The sequence below is a fragment of the Phalaenopsis equestris genome, unplaced genomic scaffold, assembly GCF_001263595.1.
Source record: "Phalaenopsis equestris unplaced genomic scaffold, ASM126359v1 Scaffold000229, whole genome shotgun sequence".
Lineage (NCBI taxonomy): Eukaryota > Viridiplantae > Streptophyta > Magnoliopsida > Asparagales > Orchidaceae > Phalaenopsis > Phalaenopsis equestris.
Window position 1 is genome coordinate 235069 of NW_018164671.1, and position 6073 is coordinate 241141.

General features: G+C 38.0%; 1 long non-coding RNA gene across 2 annotated transcripts in view; it reads right to left on the reverse strand.

The window, feature by feature from the left end:
* Positions 1-5512: 5512 nt before the first annotated feature.
* Positions 5513-6073, reverse strand: part of LOC110023736 — a 16769-nt gene continuing 16208 nt past the window's right edge. The window contains exon 5 of one of the 2 annotated variants that reach the window (XR_002293937.1): positions 5513-5996. This is a non-coding gene — a long non-coding RNA (uncharacterized LOC110023736). Of the gene's footprint in view, positions 6009-6073 lie in introns of both variants that reach the window. The other variant, XR_002293938.1, reaches the window with a different exon arrangement.

Sequence of the window (6073 nt, forward strand, 5' to 3'; positions counted from 1 at the left end):
ATTGAATTATATATATATATATATATATATATATTAAAAGGTTGATCGCTGATCAATCCCAAAGTCTGACAGAGGGGCGGTCCCCCCTTCCAGACATGTGTGCAATTCGATCATACGCAGTGATCGAACCCCCGACCCGAGGAACTTACACCAAAGGCCGCAATCAATGAGACAAGTGAAGGACACACACACACACACACACACACACACACACACACACACACACACACACACACACACACACACACACACACACACACACACACACACACACACACACACACACACACACACACACACATATATACATATATATGTTGAATCCAAATGTTTTTGGAAGACACACTCGAAGGAATAAAAGCATCGTAGGAAAGAGAAAGATTGAGAAAGAGTGCACAATAATGAACAATAGAAATGTGTAACCTTCATTTAATGAAATGATCCCTTATTTATAGACGTAGGGGGTACAATTGTGTATATTCTTACTTTTTTATGATAATGAAGGCTAGTTTAGTATCATTACACTAACGAACTCATTATTTTTTCAGAGGGTACTACCGAGCTTAAGGAGCTTGTAGGAAGGTCCATGCTTTAGACATGTCAATTGCTCAAGCATGCAAGCTTGGGCAAGCGAGTCGAAGTTATTGACTGCCGAATGTCTCAACATACCCAAGTTAGACTTCCATGACTTGGTTCGAGAGGGAAATGATCGATCGGTTGATTCAGTCGCTTTAGTCGCTCGTCGTTACGGTTTCTCCATGCTGACATCTTTTTTGTATATATATTTAGTTCTTCGATTTCTTTTCTTTTTCAAATCTTTGGTGTAATAAAGACAAGAGAATCTTTTGCAATAAAAAAATGCAAAAATGTGCAAGTTATTTTGAATATTGGATTATTGTATTTTTTTGTCGTATTCTAAATTTCACTTTATTAAGTCCTTTTGTGTTTTTGGTTTTAGTCTTTTTACCTTGCACTTTACAGTTTCGTGTTTTATATTCATAATTTTTGCGTACTATTTTGTTTTAAGTTTATTACACAGTATGTTGTTATATGCACTAATTAGTAAAATTTTTTCTCTTTGTTTTAAATGTCAACTGGTCAGTCTCCCTCTCCACACAGGGGGGGTGTGGAGCACAACACTATATGACAAATAAGCATGTCAGGAGAGCTAAAAATATCTCCACAATATGTTAGAAAAGATGTAAAGACAAACATCTCCTCCAATTGGCGGTGAAGATTTCAAAGAAGAAAATTATAACTTGGTCATACATGACCAAAAAAGCTTGAATATCTTACAAATATTCAAATGATTGTGGTGACATAAAAAAATATATAAAAATTACAGTCCGCGCACTTTCTTCCCTAATACTGGCCTGGATATGCCCTGCTTAATTCAACCTTAAAAAGCTCCACATCCTCAGCTTGTTTTTCTCTTTAAATTACACACACAACAATACAAATAGATAGCTTTGCCCAAAGCCGGCACAGGCCTGTAAATTCTCATCTTCGATCTTCCTAGTTTTTCATGTCTATGTTGTACATTTGAACATTTATTTTTTCTGTGAACAGTGTGGTGTGAAAAACGACGATAGTAAAGCGAAAAATCGGATCGAGAAAAATTACAAGACTGAAAAGCAGCGGAACAAACACACAGATTTACGTGGTTCAACAAGTTGTCTACGTCCACAGGGTTGCAGAGGATTTTATTAGCTTGAGGAATTACACCAGTCGATCGGCTTGACTATTACAGTAAAGAAAACTTTCTCTCCTATTCTTCTCTCTCTACGCGAGAACCATAAGAGAAAACACCAAAAATAGGAGACAGAAGCCTTGCGTTTGGTCATCGAAATAACACTAAGAAGCCTAAAGTTGTAGCCAATGATAAGGCATAAAATTGTAGGTTTAAAAATATATATATATATATATATATATATATCCAATTTTCCATCTTCTTACATGAAGATGGAGGGAACCTCCATAAGAAAAAAGAAGGCGGGATTCTGAAAGAAAAGTGGGAGATTTAATTGTAAGGAGAATTAATTAATTAATTAAGAAACAATTAATTAATTTCTTAATAAGAACAGTTGAATAGACTCCACTTATTCTCAATAATTCTCTCACTTGAAGACTGTTACACTGACTGCACCATCTAGTGGCTGCACCGCCCTTTTCCTCGAACGTGATATCTTCCACCATCCTCCACTTTCCCCCACCTCTGCAGCTTAACCCCCCGGTTTTTATGCCAGAAGACCAACTGAAGTTGCACACAACTTCAATTTCTCAAGAGTAACACTCTTAGTTGACATATCAATGTCAACGTAGTCTTGTACCTCCAAGTTATTTCCTGGTTTGCTCATGAATCTGCTTACAACTCCCATTGCATGAGTAATATCCCGCCTCAGCTGAAGGTCTTTTTCAACAAGTCCAGCCTTATACCTCTTACTGCCACTAAACACAGTTTTCACCCGGTACACCCACTTGTTGTGCACTGCCTTTTTCTCTGGTGGAAGTTCTGTCAGCTCCCAAGTCGGATTCTCTGACAGAGAATCCATCTTCTCCTTCTTGGTCAACTCCCACTTGCTCAAATTCTCATCTTGCAAGATTTCTTTATAGCTCTGACTCATGTGACCTAGTATGCAATGCTGCTGATCTGTCGTGCTCTCTGCAACTGTAGTAGAAATAATGTTGAGTAAACTAGTAGTCATATATAATGTGTCAGTTTTCTTATCCCGAGCCAGTACTAATGCTCATTTGGTAACCTTCAAGGTGCTATCTAAGAACGCTACCGAATGACCACCCTCATTAAGCTGGCCAACAAAGATGATGTTTTTTTTCAATTTAGGAACGTGTCTGACCTTTTGCAAAGTTCATTTGCTCTTGTTAGGAGTGCAATATCAACGTCTTTCATCCCCACCACATGTAGAGCTTTTCCATCAGCCAGATTTACCTTTCCAAAGTTATCTGCAACATAGTTCCCCATTAACTTCCGGTGGGAAGATGTATGGAAGGAAGTCCCTGAATCCAGTATCCAGTCATCAACAGAACTGTGAACTACCAGCAATAACGCAACTCGTATTTCTTCAGTTACCACATTTGTGTTATCATTCTCCTTCTTTTAGGGTTTGTGCAGTTTCTTTTATTTGTTCAATATTGTCATAATTCCAGCAAGTTGTCTGCTGACCAGACTCTGATTTTGATCTTCCTCTGTTTGAGTTCTTCTCCTGCGATCTCACTCTGGAATTAACAGTCAGTGTCGAACTCGAACTCGGGGTCTCGTCAGAATCTTTTCTGCGCACCTCCTCAGCCAAAATCAAATCACAAATATTGTCATATTTTAGTTTGAATTTACCTGCAGAACTGTTAACTGTCATCCTCATGACTTCATAGCTATTTGATAATGAAATCAACAATATCAGCACACGCATCTCATCATCAAAATAAGTTTCAACAGACAACAATTGAATTGTGATAGTATTGAGCAATAGAGACACCTTCCGCCATCTTCCGCCATCTTCAAGTTGAATAACAGAATAACATTTTCATCAAATACACCTTGTTATTCGTCGATGACTTTTCATACATGCCTGATAAAGCCTCCATGAGATCTGCAAAAGTCATCTCCTTGATGACGTTGTGGACACCCGATCTCGACATGGTTAATCGAATAACCCCCAAAATATGTCAATCCAACAGATTCCATTCCGCCTCGTCCATCTTTTCTGGCTTTTTTCCCAGCAACGACAAGTGAATTTTCTTCTCATAGAGGTAGTATTCTATTTGCATCCTCTAGTAAGCAAAATCTGTGTTATTGAACTTCTCGATCCTCGATGTCATCACTTCATTTGCACCCATCGTTCTTTCTTAGATCCGAACCAACGCTCTGACACCAGTTGTTGTGAAAAATGAAGGTAATAAAACGAAAAATTAGATCGAGAAATTTACAAAGCAGATACAATAACGGAAACACACAGATTTACGTGGTTCGACAAATTGCCTACACCCACGGAGTAGCATATGGTTTTATTTGTTTGAGGAATTATACCCGTCGATCGCCTCAACGATTACAATAAATAAAACTCCTCTCTCTACACGAGAACCACAAGAGAAAACACCAAAAAATTGGAGAGAGAAGCCTTGTGTTCTGTCACTGAAACAACTCTAACAAAGAAGCCTACACCTGTAGCCACACCTACCGTCCGCGCGCACGCACACACACACATAAATCCATTTTTCCACGCGCTTACATGAAGATGGAGGGACCCTCCATAGGAAAGAAAGAAGGCGGGAGATTCTGAAATAAAATCGGGAGATAGAATTGGAAGGAATTAATTAATCAATTAATTAAGAAGCAATTAATTAATTTCTTAAGAAGAACAGTGGAACGGGCTCCACTTATTCTCAACACAATGATGCATCTATTTTGGAGTACATGCGTTTAATTTATATCATTATATGATTGGATAATTACTATTCGACTTTTATTCTGATTTGTTAAATGTTTGGAATGTATGTTAGATATTATGATAAAATGTGTGGTATTGTAAATAAGAAGCAGAAAATCTGATTATTTTTATGCTACAAGTTTCTGATAGCTTTTCATCGGACCCAGTGACTTCCCAAACTATCCTACTGTGTGGCTACATTTTGGAGATGAAATTAATTAAGTGTTTGATCTTGCCAATTTTATTATTTGGGACTTACATTTGCATAATACCCGATTATGCAAATAGCCCACAGAGAAAGGAGGGTTTACGTCGTACCACACAACAACCTCGGAACCTAAAGCGAGTTAGGACGTATGCTGCACAACTTGGTTGTGCAGGGGCCTAAAAGAGGGTGAGGATTTACGTCGCTCTAGGCGAGCTACCTCGAAGTCTTATGGGTTGTTATTATGCTAAGAAGGGATAATGCTGAAGAAGATCCTCTTGTTGTTCGCTTCAAGCTCCTCGTCGTGCTGCCCACAAAGTTGGCTTCAAGCTTCTGTCGTCGTGACAGCTCCAGGGTTTAAGTGTTTGGGTGGTGATTTGTGCTTCACTACCGTAACGAATGTAATTTGGTCATCGAAAAAAGCCTTTATTCCCGTAGTGATGGATGAAGCGTATGAATCTCGTCTCCGATTTATAAATGAGACTAACACATCATTTTTTATATGGAAAGAACCTAGACTTGACATTTTGTATTAAGCATAATATTATATGCCAAGGCAGACAATTTTACATAGGCTCTAAGGCTCCAGGTGGGTTAATATAGGCCCTTTCTCCATCTTTTAGAGAAGACACCCAAAAATATGACTAATAGCTCAATCATACCAGATTAATATATATATGTCTATATCTATATCTATCTATATATATATATATATACAAATATCTTTAGGTTCATTGTTTACCGATAAAAACAAATATCATAATATTGTACTCATCCAACATCACAACTCACAACTTATTTCACAAACAAGTAACAATAATGAATGCAAACATAGAATAATAAATACTAATCTAAAGACGTGAAAATTTACATCTAAACACATAAAGTATGTTCACATGCTAAGAAAGAGAAAAAAAAAGTACATCAACCCCTATGATGGGGGATCATCATCAATCTCAAAATCATCCTCACCCACCTCTCCCTCATCCTACTCCTCCACAAAATTCATAGGGTGCTTGTCATGCCAATCTGCAGTACTCTATGTCAGTTATGCTAAGGGGTGATGGACCATCTATCGGTCCTCATGCATCTCATCATCACACATTTGACGAAGCTCTTCATTCAAAGTAATGACCTGCCTGGAAAGCACTGACTAATCTAAAAGTAATGACCTCGAAACAAGCTCGGGAGCCTAGAAGCACTCAACTTCTAATGCTATGCTCATCTTCTTATTCCTCCCGCTTGCCCTGAATCTAAAAGTCTAACCATACATTGGTAGGCTGGCTACCTTTGCTGCTGTCAGTTGTCAGATCATTCTGGCTCTCCAAATCTCTTTGCCTCTTTGGGAGCTGCTCGTACTCCTCAAATGTATATAAAACCAAATATTACTTTTTATTTTTAACATTAATAGTCTGATATATATATA